The following is a 19079-nucleotide window of genomic DNA, read 5'->3' on the forward strand; positions in this document are numbered from 1 at the left end:
GGTCTCGGCATGTCTCCTGCCACGGTGAGGATGCTTACGCATGTCATTGCTACGTGTAAAAGCTGTGCCGCAGGAAATCTGAAACACGGGAGTGCAAAGCAGAGGCACACACACCTGCCAGACTGTCAGAGCACACCACGTGCACTGAGTGCATGCCAGCCCGGCCACGGGGAGCAGTGGGATATGGTTTCTGAGGAGACTGCAGTTATCAATAGTGCTGAGGATCCCTTGTACATGAGAATTCATTTTCTTCCTGCTTCAAGATTTTCTTCAAGATTTTCTTTATGTCTTTGGCTTGCGATGGTTTGACTATGATTTGACTAGCTGCAGATTACTCTGAGTCGATCCTACCCGGTATTTGAGGTTTTTCAAAATGCAGATTAAAGTTTTTTATCATATTTGGAGATTTGTTCAGATATTCTTTTTGTCCCTTTCTCTCTCTCTCCTCTTTCTGGAACTCCCATTATGTGTACACCGGAATACCTGATGTCTCATGGGTCTCTCGTGCTCCGTTCATTTAAAACATTTTTTTCTTTCTGTTCCTCAGATTAGATCATTTTGGTCGACTCGTCTTCAAGTTCGCTGGTTCTTTCTTCTGCCAACTTCCATTTTAGTTATTGTATTTTTCAACTCCGGGATTTCTATTTTTTTTATAATTCCCATCTCTTTGTAAGATAGTCTCTACGTAGCGAGACATTGTTTTCTTATGCTCCTTTAATTCTTTACACGTGGTTTCTGTATTTTTGCAACATATTTTTCACAGCTGATTTAAACTCTGTCTAGCAGGCCCAATGTCTGGATTTCCTTAGACACTGTTTCTAATGACTTCTTTTATTTTTCTGTGTTTAGGCCACACTTCCCTGTTTGTGTGTCTTGTAATTTCTAGTTGAAAACGGAAATTTTAAAATAACACAATGTGACAGCTGTGGATATCATATGTCCGGGCTTTATTGTTATTACGGTTTGTTCACTGACTTTCCGAGAGCGGTTCTGTAAAGTTTGTATTCACTGATGTGTGTGGCCTCTGAAGTCTCTGTTCCATCAACACGGCGGTCAGCTAATGGCCGAAACAGGATTTCTTTCAATGCCCTGCAATGCCTCTCAGCCTGTGCTGTGTGTGTCTGCTGCGGCACACTGTCGATGCTCCGGCAGGTGATTTACAGCTCTGCCTTAGTACTCACGTCCTGCTTGCAGTCTCAAGATCAGCTGGAATTACGAGGGGAGGGCGTTCCCAGGTCTCTCCTGGGCATGTGGGCATCCCTGACCAGGTGTGTGGCCTTCTAGATTCCTCGGGATGTGTTGGAGCTTTTCAGAGGCTCCTAGGAACATCCTGTTACCCAGTTTTTCCTTTATGTTTTTGGTCAACCTTTTGTCCGCATCACCTGGGACCACCACCCTCGCTCGGTACCTGTAATGCTAAGCCACTGGTGCTGATTGTCTTTGATGAATGTCCTGGGGGCAGGGCAGAGGGAGCTCGGAATCTGGTCCAAGAAAGGTAAGCCCTGAAAAAAGATATCTTCAGTGAGCTGCCAGACAGGTCGAATCATGACAATTCTCTGATGGGGCTTTAAGGAGCACCAAACTCTTGTGCCCTCTCGAGTGGCTGCTCGGCTGCTGTTTCTCACAGCTGCCATAGTTGCAAGGCTATTGGCTTTGGAGGCTAGTGGAGCGGGGGATGGGGGACGAGATGAGCACAACTTACAACTGTCACAGAGTTTACGGTTCTTACGAAAATTCAGGGGATTTTCTTAAATTAATGCTCCTTGGATTGTTGAAAACCTTCATTTCCAGAGTTCTGAAAGAGCTGATCTGACCATTTTTGCCAGTGTTCTCATCGCATTTATGGAGGAGCTGATTTTCAGAAGTCCCTATTCCACTATTCCAGAAGTTAAACACAAAAGGTCACAATTTAAATCTCAGCTTTGCTACATCTGGGCAGGTCACTTAATCTTTCTAAGCCTGCTTTGGCCGGAAAATAATATGACCTACCATTTAGGTTTCTGTGAGAATTAATACCTGGAAAGCAACCGGAACTGTAAGCACTGAATAATTATCACATGCTTTCAGGAAAGGAAATTAGATATTTTTGTTTTAGTTAAAAAATACACACACAGAGGACAGCAGTAGACACGCTAATTTAACACAATAATTCAATCGTATGCTCATGAAACTCACATTCGAAAATGAAGAGCGTGAGACTTGATGGTCGCGAAGGCTGCTGGTCATGACAAGTACTCAGGACCCTTTGCTCCCCTGCCCGACTGCCTTCGTACATCACTCAGATTGAAGAGTAAGCACAAGGCCAGTTCACACTGAACTGGGGACAGATTTCACAGAAACGGCAGTGCTGGGAACATTGAGACTGGGAATGGTTTGCTAATAGGATGAAATTGCAGAATGTTGTTACGTAGCAAGAACATAAAAAGCGATTGTTAAGTTCTTTTTGTTTGATTTTCTTTTCTCTTAAACTGTATTGGCTTTTCTATTCCTATTAAAAACACAACTACCGCCAGCTGTTCGTAAGCAGGGCTGTAGTTCAGAGGGAATAGCTCATTTTACGATCGACTAAATCAAACCTAAAATTGTCCTCTCATTGTAGCTTATTCTATCAGCCCTTGCTCCATAAACTTGGCCTTGAGTCTAATCCTATAGAGACATTAAACATAAACTAGCAGCGAATCTTTATTTTATTTTATTTTAAACGTCTACAGCACCTGGTCTCCCTCGGTGGCCTCCCATCCAAGTACCCTGTTTAGCTTCCGAGAGCAGACGGGATTGGGCTCGTTCAGGGTGGCGTGGCTGTAGGCTGAATCTTTAATATCTGCTTTATTGACAAGTACGATATACCAGAATCTGTCTGTCCTATTACTCTTCCCTTCACTGAAGCTCTTACTATAATGCACGAAAAAGTCCTTAAAGAAAAGCTCACCGCAACTTTTAAACTGTCCACACAATGTATGAAAACTCTGTGGAAGGCTGTCTGTCACACTCTTGAGAGTGGCCTACTGTGGCTGAGTAGGATTGGAGGTGGAAAGGGGCTGAGAACACTTGTACTTTTTACTGTCTTATCTGAGTGGAGGTAAATTCATATAATTCTGTCCTTTAAAAAAACGGAATGTGGACTTGTTTAATATTTTAAAATGTTTACCGAATATTACCCATTACTTTTAAATAAAGTGTACTAACTGCATTTATATTACATACGGTGAAATCTTTCAATCATGCATAAAATTAAGCACATGCTATGGATGTAAAAGAAATTAGACAATGCCAAAGAAATCACAGTAAACTAACGTAAATCAGGTAGAGAACGAACATGGAATTCAAATTACTATTCTACGTTTTCTATTCCATCTCAATTTGTGAATGGTGAGAAAGCCCAGTGGGGGGAATTCAACGGATCACTCTGGGATGCTGACTGTTTCTTCCCTGATTGATGCGGCAGGAAAAAAAAACAAAACGAGCTGGACGTTTCACTCAAACAGTTCCCACGTTTTATATGTAGAGGTAAGCTGGCTTAGGACAGCAGATACTGACAGAGGGAATAAAGTCAAACGAATCTGACAGGTCAAATCGCACCTGTTGGACAGGAGAGTACTGCTGGATTATATGCAAAAGTATTTCAACAAAAGGCTGTACGTTATGGACTCCAGAGCCTGCAATCGCCAGACGGGTTCGACTACGGATGGACAGAGATCAAGAAGAAAGAAGGGCAGCAGACGGGCGTGGCTCCCAGTCCTGCGAAACTCCTGGCCAAAAGCAGTCGGAAAATCGGGCCATGCAGAGCTGGATGGGATCTCAGAGATCACCTGCCCTAATCTCCGCGAGTTAGGGTTCGGAGGACCCTGAGGCCCAGCGTGGTTGAGTGGTAAGTCCAAGGTTACGTGCTAAGCCCAGGCAGCGCTGGGACCCAAGCCCAAGTTTTCAAATACCCACTTCTAAACTCCCGACCACACGATGCTGGCTTCCCGGACACCATTCGCTGAGCGAGGAGAATGGGCAGTACTCCTAAAAATGCCGGTAGGACCACTCAGATTTATACCAGAGCAGACTAATCACAACTCTGTAAGCACGGCGACAGTGAGACCAAGAGGAACTTTCCACGGGAGGTCAGAACTGTACAGAGAGCGACGCTGCCTTTGGGCTTCTCCTTCGGTTCACGGGGTGGCGCCTTTGGGCTCTACTCACTTCGAGATCGAGCCAGCTCCCACACCGGCCGTCTTTCTCGTAAATGTTCAAGGAACGCTCCACTCCAATCTCAGCCTCCTTGAAGAAACATCCCCACTTCTTAGGACAAAAGGGTTCTCTGTTAGGATCTTATCCGTACTCTAGGGACCTGGGCTGTTTACAGTCTACTGTCAAACACCGCAGTGAGGACCCATATTTGTCTTATTTTTTCACAGTCCAGAAAACGTGCACCACCACCGTCTTTGAAAAGTCAGTCGGGCAAGTTACAGTCAGTCACTCACTGAGGGCACAGCAAGTTTCACTATGTGACCTCCGGGTCTGTCGAAATAACTTTTTTCAATGGCTTGATATCTCAATATTATTAAATCATTCTACATCATTTTTCTAATAAATCATACCCCCTTAATGTACACAAGTACAGTAATTCTCTGACACTACATCAACTTCTAAACTATTTAGTCACATATCCGCGGACCTAACTGGGTGACAGCGTATCACAGTGGTTAGGATTTAGGCTCCGGATTAAGACTGATTACAGGGCCACCACCTACTGGGTAGCAGTGACATTTTAGGCAAGTTACTTAACCTCCGTGCGCATCAGTTTCCTGACTGCAAATGAAGATGAGCACAAAATGACCTCACAGTGTTGCGTGGATGGAGAGAGAACGTATGTAAAGCACTTAGAACGAATGCCCAGTACAGAGTAAGAACCTGATAACTGTTAAGTATTATCAATGCTACATGCTACTTCATGAATTAGAAAGTGTGTACTTTTAAGAAAGGAAACAATCTGTGGGACTCCATCTTTGTCCTCCCGTGGTACCTTTTAGTTCCTTACTTTCTTGGGCTTAGACGAAAAAGTCGTAAATGGCGTGTTCGATTTATGTCGACGTACTGAATTATTTAAGAATGAGTCAGAGTTGTAAAAGTTTAGGAGTCTTGCAAATGTGAGGAAAGCAAGTGTAACACGAGACAAGTGTTTACTCTGTGCCATCGGCACGGTCCCTTGAGTACAGAGAACGGACTTAAACGTGGCAAGCGCTGGACAGAGACACACGTCTCGGTTTGACAGCTGCCTTTCCATTCGATCTTTAAGAAGAGCTCCTGCTCTCACTGTAGGTACATTTGGCTTCAGACTGAAAATGTAAGGTGATATCTCCCTCGATTTCTGACATCAGAAAACACTACCCAAACTTCCACAGAAATATATAAAATCGATCCCCCGCTACGTTTGTGGTCGCTGTGATCTCCTAAGCAAAAAGTCGGAGGTCCAGGGACAGCAGATGTCAGAGAAAGTCTCTGCCGAAGCTGAGCCTGGCACTGCGCGACGGGACCTTCCCGACTTTTCTGTCCGGGTCTAGCAGGCTCGGTGTGCGCCACTAAGCCCGCGACATTCGGCAGGTACTGAGCACACACTCTGCCAGCACGACGTGGGGAGTCGGAAGAATGCAGACACGACCCCCACTTCTCCAGCTAATCAGTTCTAGGTGCTTTACATATGTACAAAGGGCCGAGACGCACTCAGAAAACTACAAAGCACCAACCCGGCGGGATCGAGTGCCAGGAGACTGGGCAGCCCCGACGGACTGAGGACCAGGCGACGAGCAGCCCGTCCAGGGCACGCCAGCCATGCAATTTTGAGCAAGAAACTTCATTCTTTAGGTCCACTGCCCTATTCACAAATGAAGTCTTTCCTCAGGGGTTCCTGATTAATTCTTCACAGCTGTTTAAGTTGGATTTATTGAGGTATAACTTAGACAATAAAAGTCACCATTTGTATGTGTACAATTCAGCGAGTTTTGACAACTGCACCCAGCTGTCTCGGTCATGATACAGAATCACCACAGAAAGACCCCTCGCTTCCGTGCGACTCACCCCCGAGCCCCAATGTGGATCTGCTTCCTGCTGCTATAGTGTGGTTTCCTGCAGAATTCGACACAAACAGCATCGCATACTGTTTGCCGTTATGGGTGACGCTGCTGTAAACATCTGTGTACAGTACCTATGCGACGGCGTGACGGGATGGCCAGAGGGAGGGGGCGTCTGGGGTGTGCACACTGCTCCCCGATTCTCGGGCCTTTGCATTTAGACTGAGTGACGTCACCAGCTCCCCCGGGTCTCCTGCTTGCAGGGAGCAGAGCATGGGACTTCTCAGCCGCCACAATCCGGAGAACCCTGACGGATACGACACGTGGTCACTTTTCCTGTGTTAATACTTGGAGTGAAAATGCTGGGCCATATGGTTAACCGTGTTTAAATCTGTAAGAACCACCGAACTGTCTCCTAAAGCGGCCGGACCCCTTGACATCGTCACCGGCAACGCGTGAGAACTCCAGCTGCTCCCCGTGCTCGCCAGCGCTTCGTATCAGCGGCCCTTTGAGCCTTCGCCAATCTGCTTGCACAGATCTCTTACCGCGGTTTTAACTTGGCCTTCCCTGATGTCTAATGGTGGAGAGCATCTTTCCGTGGGCTTATTTGCCATTTTTCGTCTGTTCGCATCTTTTGTGTTCTTTAAAAAGAACCACGTCTGTCTTATTATTTAATGGTAAGAGTTCTTTATATATTTTGAATACAAGTCCGTATTAGCAAAGGTAAATTAGCAAAGGTAAATCTAGCATGCGTTTTACAGATATTCTCCCCCGCCTCAATTTTGCTTTTAAATTTTCTAACGATGGCTTTTGAAGGATAAATGTTTTACATTTTGAGAGTCTAACTGGTCAATTTCTTATCCTGCCTTCTGTGACTTCTCAGTAGCAGAGGGGACATATCCCACCATCATAACCCCAAACTGAGACTTAGGCGATCAGAGACTATATCGGATAGGACAGCGACTCTTTTATTATTTTTAAAGCTCTCTATAAGGAGCGTCCCAATGGCTCACAGAAAAAAAACTGCCAAGGAGTATTCAATTTTCATTATGTCTGGACAGACAGTTGAAAATCATATTACCTCAACCATTTAAAAAACAAATATGTAGTAAGAACAATTCTTCATTCCTTAGACAAAGCTCACTGCCTGACCCAGATGTTTTCGAAAATATCGACTGTATTACTTTTAGAAGATCCATTAATTTCGAAGTCTATCTACTGTCTGAATAAATAATAGATAATATACAAAAATAATAAAAGAGATGACAAATATATCTGGCAAAAGAAAAGTTACTACAGCACAACAAAAAGCCTCAGTTCAAACAACCAAGCTTATTACAAAGCACAATTTTTATACAACCAAAGCTTGCCAGTAACAAAAAATTATACAGAGTATTGCTAACGAGTCCTTCAAGTTTATTCCCAAGTCAACTTTTTCTTCTCCAAATTCTTTCTAGGAAATTTAAATGAGGTTGACAACTTCATTTATCACCTATAAGCGGATGACTATAGATGACAAATTTACCTTTGCTAAGATATCTCTTTTAAGCTCTAGATTCCTACATATCACTGCTCACTCAATATTTCTACTTAGATGCCTCGCAGGCATCTCAAGCTCAATAAATACAAAAATGAACTCATCTTCCTTTTCAAACCTGGCTCTTTCTAGTGTCCTACTCCATGTCACCATTAGTCATCCAGCCCTTCAAACCAGTCCTTCCTCTTCTAACCCCAAGAGCTCACCACCCTCAAATCAAGTGAATCTACCGCCTAAATATAAAAAGCTACCTGCTTTAGTTTCTGAAGTTCATATAAACGGAATCTGATGGTGTGTATTCTTGTGTACACGACTTGCTTTTCTTGCTCATCGTGACTGTTTAAGAGTCATTCGGATGGTGTGCAGCTACGATTCATTCATGTTCATTGCTGTACAGTACGCTTCAGATTTATTTTACCCTGGACACTGAGTTGTTCCTAGTAGGCTGTTGCTTTGTTCCCATGATTATAAACGGTACTGTGAACAGTTTTGTATGTATCTTCTGGGTAAACGAGCAAGGAGAGCTCCTTTAGAATCTATTAACAAGAAAAACTGCTGGGTCATAAGGCACACACATTTTTAAATTATTTAAATTTTAAATAATGCCAAAGAGCTGACTGCAGTGATTTGCTTTTCCACCAGCAGGTTCTAAGTGTGCCAGCTGCTCTATAGCCCTGCCAGCACCTGCCACTCTCTACGCCATGCTGTTGCACTTAATGACATATTCTGGAGAACTTTACCCAGTGCATGGAGAACTGCCTCTGTCTTTTTAAACGACTTCACAGTATTCTGGCACACAGATATGCCATATTTTATTTATAGTTTTCTATGGAGGGGGCTCTCCAGTATTTCTCTTTATCAGATTATTTTCAGTCTTTTGCCATTTCCAACAATGTTTGCTACAAAATTTATTTCACATCTGAAACTGTATTTCTAAAAGAAATTCCTAGAGATAAAATTTCTGGCTTAAAGATTATGTACACTGAAAATTTTGATATGGCCGGACTGTCCTTCACGGAAGCTGTGCCAACTTACCCTCCATCGGCAATTAACTCCTACCTCATCGCGTCCTCACCGATATGACATTTACCAAATTTTTTGGTTCCTGCCAATAACATACGTGAAAAACAGTTTTAGTTTCTACTTCTCTTACCAGAGAAGCCAAACAACCTTAAGGGCCATTTGTAGAACCTTTACTGAAGTCATCTGTTCAAATCCTTTGTTTTTTTATTGAGTCGTTGCTTATTTTTCTTACCGAAGTATAAGAGCTCCTTAAATATGCATGAAATTAGCCATTTGTCTGTGATTTGAGCTGCAGATATTTTGTCCTGGATATTTTGAGAGCGCCCGCGCCAGAGATAGGCTTATGTTCGATGCTTCTTCCTAATCACAGAGCTGAACAGACCTGAAGAGTAAGAAACAATCTCGTCTGGCAGGAAAGGTGTTTCCTAAGTACTGGAATTATTTTCTTCGGAAGTTTAATGTTTTAAGCCTCCCGGTGCTGACCTCTCTCTTGGACAGTCCTGTCTCTAGCTTCATGACACTTAAGAGCAACCACGACCTCACGTCCTAGAGAACTAACGAAGTCGCTGTTTAAAGACCACAGGGCAGAACGCAGACACAAGGAACCGCAGTGGAACCCAATTCGGTTTGCTGCACTGACTTTAGCTCGAAAAGGGGTTCTCCTTTTACCTTCCAAAATTAAAGTCATTTGAAAACGATCCTTCCAGAGTGCTCGCTCTCCAAGGTGAGCTCTCTAGTCACCAAATAGATACAGCGATGTTGCTTCGATAAAACAGAATCAAACGTACCTCAACGGGCCAAGCATATGTATAAGGTGGCGTTAGAAATCAAGAGAAAGAATGAGTTACTTAGTAAACTGTTCTGGATAATTGGCTTACCATTTAGAGAAGAATTAAGACAGATTCCTACTTAATACCATGCACCAAAATAAGATGGCAGATGGACATAAAAATTAAAATCGTAAAATAAAAAGAAAAGAAACTATATGAGTTGACCGTACGGTCTTAGGAATGGCGAAGACCTTTATATCTATGCATGCGAATGGCAGACTCTCTAAAGAAAAAGACCAAAATTGTAATTTAAAGGTAAAACAATAACCTCTATGCCATATACACGAAGGGGCAATATTTTTTTTTTGCTTTTTAACTATTTTTATTTTTCAATTACAGTTGACATTCAATATTATATCAGTTTCGGGTGTAGAGCACAGTGGCGGGACATTTATCTAACTTACAAAGTGATCCCCCCGATGAGTCTCGTACCCGCCTGACACCAGACATAATTACAGTACTGATTACCCCTGAGCGCACTATACATTTTCAACATTCTTTATAACAAGTCCTTTCAAATCAACATGAAATCAAACACCAACACTGACAAGTGGTCAAAGGATGTGAATAAGCAATTCATAAGATGGCATACAGAACATGAAAAGTATATGTATTTCCAAAGTTCATTCCTTCTAGTGATCAAAGAAACGAAGACCAAAACAACATTCCTATATTTTGGCTATTAACTTGGCTAGAAACTAAAACTATAAAAAGTGAACAAACATAAAAAAAAAAAAAAACAGGCAGGGGCAGGGAGCAGTGAAATTGTCTCCAGTCGGTTTCTAAATGCACTATTCAGAGCATTCTGGCCACGCACACTGAAACCTTTCAAAACGTCTGTATTTTCCAATCTAATATGGATGGGAATTTAGAGCATGGTAAACATGGCGCTTCAAAGCATCAGGGAAAAAATGTGCCAGTCAGTGAGCAGCACTGAGGCAGCCGCGATAGTTCGGAAAAATAAAGCTAATTGTTTTAAAATATGGATAAAAATAAATTCAAGACACTTTATGAAGCTAAATATAAAAAAGAGAACTATAAACTTGGAGTAGAAATCCTTTCAAAAGAAGACACAAAATCCTAAGCCCATAAAGAAAAAGAATCGGTACAAAAAAAGTTCAAGCTTCTTTATGAAAGAAACCATAGCTATATTGAAAAATTTGAAAAATAATGTGAGACTGGGAGAAAATATTTACAACTACATAGTAGTTTAATATCTAGAATATATGAACAGATACTAGAAATCAAGAAGAAAAAGTTAAAAACCTCCAGTATACAAAGATGAAATGTAAGTGGCAGCAATATGAAATGATGTTCCACCTCTGAATAAAGGAATACAAATTAAGACAAAATACCATTTTGTGGTCATTAAATGTGCAAAAACTAAGAAGAGTTATACTATCCAGTGTGGGGAAAAAAAGGTATGGAGAAATGAACACGACTGTACACATTGTTGATGGTGGGGAGAAAAACTGGTCCAGCCTTTTGGGAGAGCGATTTGGAATCATCATCGTCCTCATCGGAGCAGCAGTATCAGTAATGCTCATCCAGAGCTACCATGTCCCAGGTAGCATCTTAAGAGCCTAAGATGCACCGGCTCATTCCATTCCCGTCCTACCGTGGTAGGGGGCAGGTAAACCATTTCCCCCGTGACAGGTGAAGAGACTGCGACACAGACTCCGGCCTGTGACGTGCAGGATGTGTGAGCAACATCTTACACAGAGACGCTGGACTGCCAGCGCCCGCCACAGCGGCGGCCACGGAGGCACGCTGCTCAGACCCCACTGGACGCGCCTCCCGCCGTTCCGGCCTGCAGGAGTCACCTCATTTACCGGGGTGCAGCCCTCCTTCCCAGGCGGCCCCCGGTCAGTGACAGCGCGGGAAGGCGTTCTAGGCCTCACCGTTTGTGCCCAGCGGCACCCCTCCCCTGAGAGGCCATCGAGCTTGTGTCTGGAGCTGGTGGAGACGGACAGATCTGCATGAGGACGTGACCGCGGTCCCCGAGCCCGTCTCTCACAGGCACCAGCACCGCTTGCGGCTCTAACCCCATCTCAGCGCCGGCTCCCCAGACGGCCTGGCGCCGCTGCCTGTGTAACAAAGCTTACGGGGCAAATGCCCTTCTGCCCAGTGATTTCAGCTGTACCTACGTAATCCAGAGGACGACCTGAATGTACGGATGAGACACAGCACAGAGTTCTTCACTACAGCGCTACTTGTAATTGTGGAAAAACCCAACTACCTGCCAACCGAGGGCCGGGGGAATAAATTCGGTGCATGGACAGCACAGAATACGAAACAGAATGAGGCAAGTCTTTGCATATTGATGTGGAAGATCGCTAAGACATTATGAGATCCATTTATTAAAAATGTATATTTCTGTAAGTACACATATGTTAATGCATAGGAAACAGAGTAGTTACTTCTAGAAAGGACAGATGGAGTCGGGGGTGGGAAAGGTAGAGATGGGCACGAAACTCCTGTATTTTTACTTTTCATTTTAAAATTTAGGGTGCATCCATGTACAGCTGCTCCTCAGTAATCACAGATTCTATACCTGCAAATATAACTGACCACTGCTGTTTGTAACCCCCACATCAACAGCCGGGGCACTTTCACGGTCCTTCGCGGACATGATGCACGTGCAGAGCGGCATAAGGCATGAGTCACCTGACACACATTTCTGGTTTGAGTCGAACCACGTGATCGATGCCCTGCCTTATTTCAGTTCTCACACAGTGAACATGTGTCTCTTTATGCAGCGTCCTTTACATTTTTGTGCTCGTTGGTGACTTTGCTATTTTCAAGGCCTCCCAGGCAGTGCTCAGTGCTGGGCTAGGGTTCTAAGAGCAGAAAAGTGCGACATGCCTCTCAGAGAAAATACGTGTGGGACGAGCTTCGTTCGGGCCTGAGTTCCAGCGCTGCTGGCACCGCAGAATTATTAACACTTAACAATGTATATTATTACGTAGCAATATATAGTATTGATTCGACATTAACAAAGCGACAACAGGCATTAAATAAGGTGTCTATATTTAACAGAAACACATAAAACTAGGTTACGTATTGACTGGCTGACAAAATGGGACCAGTGGCTGGCGGGAACCTACGCCGGTGTTTCCCCTTGGGACCATGGTCCAGCTTTACTAGCCCGGTGCTCACGGTGACTTGACAGAACTTAACCAGCACATGAGAATCGAGTGCATCACTCGAGCTAAAAAGAAACGAGGCAGAGCGAGAGCTGTCGGCCAGCGTCCTCCACAAACGATCAGTGAAGTCACTGGCAGGGGTCAGCGCGTCCTCTCAGCGCTCATGTGCCCCGAACCCCACACCCTCATCTGCTTGCTCTTCGAACTTTTCTTGCCTCAAAGTTTTCTTCACAAGCTCCCCGCCCCCAACCCCCAAAGGAATTAAAGAAGTCAGAATGAGTTACCACTGACAGCCGGGTTCATCTGAAAAGATTTCAGATTTTATTCCGTAAGTGATACCTTGAATAGCCTGGACCTGCGTTAATATGACATCCGCTGGCCATATGTGGCTAGTGAGGACTTGAAATAAGTCTATTATAAAAAGAATTTTTAAACGCTAATTAAAGTCTTTGAAATTTACTGTCATTCTTTCGGCATAGGAACTCTATAAGGAATGCAAAGAGCAGACACGTTTTTATGTTCAGGATCCAATTCCTGATCATTTTTCTCACTTTCCAAATATTTTTACTACCCACCCAGGCCCACAGCCGACAACAGAGAACACAACACATTTTACTTACAAGGACTGTGGAGATCTAGCCAAATATTGCCCTTCTTATGCCTTTCCCACTCTGGTAAAGTGACACCAGAAAACACATTGCAGTTTTCTAAAATACCTAAACTTCACACTGTGAATTAACTACGAACACGTCAGACTCTCGACCGGGGTAAGAGCCTTTAGAAAAGAGCCGATTCTTCCCTTCAGGGAACTGCATCATCCCTCTCAAACACAGGCTTGTCAGGTAATGCAGAAGAAGCTGCGAGCCGCTTGAAACATCGTCCATGACACGAGGCCACTCACGGGCAGCAGAGAACGTGGTTGCGAGCACAGCCAGCTACACAGTAAGTGTGCCTGGGGTTCTGCGACCCCGAGGAAGTTACTTATCCCCTCTGTGCCTCACTTTCTCCATCTGTAAAATGGGGATAATAAATAGGACCTACCTCCTGGGGTTGTTGGGAAGACTAATGAGTTCTACGGTGGCAAAAAGCTTAGAACAATGGCGGGCGCGCAGAAGTGCTTGGTAAATTACTGTTATTAACATTGAGGGCGTGTGCCAACCAGACCAACGAAATGCTACGGCCATCTATCTTATCTATCTTGGGTAATTAAACAACCATGCGCTCCTCCAAGGGGCTGTATTCCTGAGAACTATTTCCTGTACTATTTGTATACAATTAACATTTCAGGATTTCTCCATCTTGCCTAAACTGATCAGATACTCAAGGAAAGAGTTCCCTACTAAGTTCAACTGTCAGTACACAGAACCATCTAGACTTTTATCGGAGTCTGTACCTAAGACCCAAAAACAACAAAGAAACAACCCAACCGAGTCTGGCTGGGAGGGAGAAATTGTTTGGTCTGGAATCGGGGCATAATTATGAATTTCTCTAAATGGAATTGCAGGAGTAATGTATTTTGGCCCTTTTTACATTTTTAATGAATGAATTCCAATTTTCAGAAAACATTAGGCTTTCTGAGGTAACCCCTGGGACATCTAGCACGATGGCTGGAATAAACGCTCGGTAAATACTCATCGATAAAATGTGGGAAGATGAAAAAGGTATATGAGGACAGTCTGAGAAGAGAGAAGCATCCACATGGGCAATGTAAAGATACAGATTTGAAAAAATCTCTTACGTATATCAGGTGATAATAAAGCCGGAACGCAAATGTACTGCTGTGGCTGAAAGAGGAAGCTAAGCGGGGTACCATCGGGGTTCACCGAAAATAAAACAGAAAACTTTAAATCCCTTCTACGCATAACTTATTTGCCCTCATGAAAAATGTGTCTGTGCACCACACTAGCAACCTAAAGGCCTAAGAGAGTGGGCAGACGAGACTACGAGGACAAATGAAAACCTTTCTGCTGAGTAAATTCCCAAGGCTGCATTTCTAAAAGTATTGATCTGTACTAGGCTGTTTCCAATTAGAAATTACTAGGTAACGATAGTCCTGTTATTTTCTACATGAAGCACACAATGGCTGGACTACACGCGCCCCGCCTGAGGCAGCACGGTGTGACCGGGAGCCTGGGTGTGGGCTGAGAGGCGTGAGCTTGACTTCCAGCTCTCCGGGTTCCCTGTGCTATCGCCTTGGGCGACACGGGCTTCTGAGCCTCGGTTTCCTCGTCTGTGCACAGAGCTATTCTATCAACTACCTTGGACTGGTTAAAGTCTTAGGAAGACAGGCACAGGCTACACAGCACAGAGCTGCTGCCCCTCCCCACGCAGCTCCGCCCGCCTCCCACTTACCACACCTGGAGAAGACTGAGCAGGTTGGTTGCTTTGGCCCTAAGCCAGGGCCTGGCCTTCACTTGTTGGTACCTTCTGGTGCCCAGGTGAGAATAAATGCCCTCCACAGGGCTGGCCTTAGAAATACCAATCTGTAGAGTGATGGGAACCATCACCTGAATTGTAATCAAAATCCATGAAAACTTGACAAGTATGGAGAGAATGAACGTAAGCACGTTCTAGGAAATCACAGGAAGCAGTCTTTAGGGCTGAAAGTCAGGCAGATTTTTAGATACTTTAAACCTGTACAGCAAATACATGCAGTTCGTTATTCCACGAAGTAGGACAGGGAAAAAGCATCGGGGGGAAAAAAAAAAAGGTGTAAGTAAATCTACAGAGCTATGATGAATCACCAAGGCAAGAAACAAGTGTTGATTCCTCACTTTGAAAAATGTCAAGTGACTGCTAAGTGGCTCCGCCAGCCACGCCACCTGACTCGACAGAAGCCCAGCGCTGCTCTGTGGCGTGTTGGCAGCTTCCTCCACAGCAGCTGCCTCAGCCCTGTCCACACGCCACAGCCTCGCGTCTGCCCAGAGCAGAGAGCCCTTCCTCCCACTTGAAGGGAAAAAGTCGGGGCCGTGCAAAGGAGGTGACCCTGCTGGTCCCCTCCGCCCGGAAGCCTCTCTGCAGCTCGGATCGTCTCAAAACTCCTCTACACCGTCTCGAGTCCCTCTTCCACGACATGACTCTTACCCTTCATTTTTCAAAACCAATTCCCTTCCAGCTCTGTCCTTCGGACTCCAATTCTCCCTGGACCAGTGCTGGTCAGAGTGTGGCCTTGGCATGCGACTGCATCATATGAGAATCTGTGTGTGTGTGTGTGTGTGTGTCTCGGGGGAGTGGGGTTACTTGTTTAAAAACGCTGATATCGGGTCCCTAGGCCTACCGAATCAGATTCCCTGTAAATAGTGCCAGCAACCTGCATTTTAAGCGCGACCCTCTCGTTATTCCGTGCACATTTGACAACTGTCTTAGACAATGGGTCTCAGTCTCTCTCTGCAAGATACGCTCATGTCTTTACATAAAAACAAAGCAAAGCAAACCCCTCTCCCTTTAAACGACTGACTCGGATTCCGCGTGGCCCCCTCCCTGAGCTCCGAGCGGGCACCTCACCTCACCTCCTCACCCGCTCATTCCTCACACTCTTTGAAACACGACTCTCGCTCCATCCTACGGAAGTTGTTCTTTCCGAGATCATTCTTGCCCCTGTGATCTCCAAATCCAGAGATCCCCTCGGCCCTCGCTTTCCTCAGCTTTCCGCAGCGTGTGACATTGGCAGCTACCTCTCTCGGGCCAGAACCAGCTGTCTTTGCTATGCCGAAGCCACACTCCTGGGGTTCTCCGGCTCTGGGGCTGCCTCTTCTGTTTAGCTGATGCTTTCCCCTTAAACGTCAATCCCAAGGCTCTTTATTCTTTCCAGAATTTTAACCTCGTCCTCCACCTGCCTGGGGGTCCATTGCTGCTTCATGCGCATCGAATCTAAGATGGCTACATAGATAAAAAGGAAAGAAAGCTGCCTGTCACTCAGCTCATAAGTGACAGAACTGGCCCACAAAAAAACAATAAAAGCTGCGGCTGATTAACATTTACTGTGTGCCAAACTGTGTGTTCTGGGATTTACCTGTTTGTCTCATTTAATCCTCATTACTGTAAGAGATGGGTATTAGTATAATTAGGAAACTGATGTGATTAGGTGTGATTAAGATGAGGACATCGAAGCTTAGGGAAGGTTCAGTAAACTAAGTCACTCAATGGTCAAGACGGGATTGAAACTGAGACCTGTCTCACTGCAAAGTCTGTCAGGCCAGTACGCTTAGCTCATGGGTGGCTCTCTCCCAGGTCACGTGGGACAAACTCCAACCCTCAATCAACACAATGGTCTCCTCTTCTCGCATCTCCATCCAGGATGCTGAACTCTGCTGGGAAACATACGTAAGACTGGGATCATTAAAAAATAAAACTATAAAAAGTTGGCCCGCGGGCCAAACCAGGTCCTCGCTGCCGCCTCTCCGGCCGGCTCTCTCTCTCCTCAAAGCATCTCCCCTGTCATCCCTTCCCCCCCGCACAAATGACCCCGTCTTTTACAGCACAGAGAAGCAGCCAGCCAGAACTCAACCGTGCCTGCCTCGCCCTTACCGCCTTTCCCGCGTCGCGGCGGGCCGCGCCACCATGCCCCTCGGCCTGCCCCTCTCCCTCCCACAGGCCACGTTCTGCCTCCGCCCCTGCCTCGCACCTGTGAGTCACCCCTCAGCGCGGAGAACGAGGCCGCGGGGGCCGAGCTGTCAGTAAAAGTCCTGTCGCCGAGGTGACTGACAAGCTCTTGAAAACCAGCGTACTTTTCACCCGACTCTGACTTCCTCTTTGGTTAACACCGCTGACGCTTCTTTCTCCTTGAAAGCACCTTCTCCCCCTCGGCTTCTGCACGGTTCACCTGTCTTTTGGTTTCCTCTGAGGTCTGGCTGCTCCTCGGCCTCCTGAAACGTTGGTGGGTGTCGGAATTCGGTCCCCTTACTTCTTGGATTCTCCCTGGGAACTGTCCCTCCCCACATGCTGATGGCCCCTCTGCATCTTCAGTCCCAGCCCGATTTCTGAGTCTCCCACCCACCCATTCACCTGCCCCGTCGGCACAGACTCTGCTCCGACAGCCTCTTCAAACTGAAAATGTTGAAACTGGGGTTCATATTAAAATGGCCTCCTGATGCCCTCACGATCAAGTCCAAATTCTTAACGTGGCTGAAAATGTTCTGCAGAAAATAGTCTGGCAGTTTCTTAAAAATAAACTTAACATGCAATTGCTACACGGCCCGGCAACCGATCTCCTGGGCGTCCGCGCCTAAGGGATGAAGACTTAGTCACATAAACGCCCGGGCATGAGTGTTCACAGCGGCCTTATCTGCAACAGCCCCAAACTGCCGTTGGCCCCGGTGTCCCTCGGCAGGTGAATGGTTAACCAACTCTGATGCACTGCTACCACGGACTGTGACTCAGCAATAAAAAGGCACGAAGCGCTGACACACACGACTCGGATGTCTGACGCTGGCCGTGGCGGTTCACAGGAAGGACCACGGCCGACGTGAGTGACACGGGGGCTCGGCCCCCGACCACTGCCATAAAGCGAGCATCGCAGTGAAGCGGGCGTGTCTGTTTGCTGGTGGAGGCTCTTGCCATCCATGTGTGAATGACACAACATCTGTGAGGCCTGGCTGTACTGGCTGTATGCAGGGCATAAAACCAGGCAGAACTTAACACACAAACAAACGAGCAAAGGACAAGTAAGGAAATCTGAACGAGATCCGTGGAATGTATTAACGTCAATACCCTGGTTGTGACATTATACTGTAGTTCTGCAAAAATGTTGTCTTTGGGTTAAGAACAGAAATGAACTTCCTCGACCTGATAAAGAGTATATAAAAAACCCCACGGCTAAGGTACTTCATGGAGAAAGACTGAATGCCTCCTCTCCAAGATCAGAATGAGGCTCGGATGCCCACTCCTCCCACTTCTATTCAATACTGTCCTGGAGGCTCCAGCCAAGGCAGTCAGGCAATCAAAGGAAATCCACCGAACCACTATTAGAACTAATGACTGGCTTAAAAAGGTTGCAGAAAATAAGATCACTATATAAAAATTAACTATTTCCATACACTAGTGACAAGCAATATGAAAATTAAGAAGGTAATGCATTTATGATAACAGCAAAAAGAATAAAACGGCCAGGAATAAATTTAACGAAATAAGTGGGAGCTCCCGGTTTCTGGTCCGGCACGTAAGGAGCTTAGAAGCTGTCATTCTCACCCAAAGAATCAGAAAGATGCCGAACAGACTGAGTATCAACAACTCTTCTTAGATCCACTGGAGAACTGAGTTCACAGGGCAAACCACTGATTCCAAAATTAGAGACAAACAGGTGGATACAAAAAAAAAAATACCAAGTTACAGGGGCAGAAACCTCTACGCCCCCGTGGGAACCAGAACCAAGGAAGGGGCCTGGACTGGACCTGATGAAGGTGTGCAGGCTCAGTGTGGGCAGGTCTGGAAGCGGAAAATCCAGTCTCTGGGGTTTCCCACATGGCCAGTGAGCTTCACTACTAGGAGC

The 19079-nt window shown here is 45.5% G+C and overlaps 1 protein-coding gene across 1 annotated transcript in view; it reads right to left on the reverse strand.

Moving 5' to 3' along the window:
• Window positions 1-19079, reverse strand: part of MOSMO (modulator of smoothened) — a 54603-nt gene that overhangs the window by 14077 nt on the left and 21447 nt on the right. The window lies entirely within an intron of this gene.

The sequence above is a fragment of the Pteropus medius genome, unplaced genomic scaffold (assembly GCF_902729225.1).
Source record: "Pteropus medius unplaced genomic scaffold, Ma_sr-lr_union100, whole genome shotgun sequence".
NCBI classification, from domain to species: Eukaryota; Metazoa; Chordata; class Mammalia; order Chiroptera; family Pteropodidae; genus Pteropus; species Pteropus medius.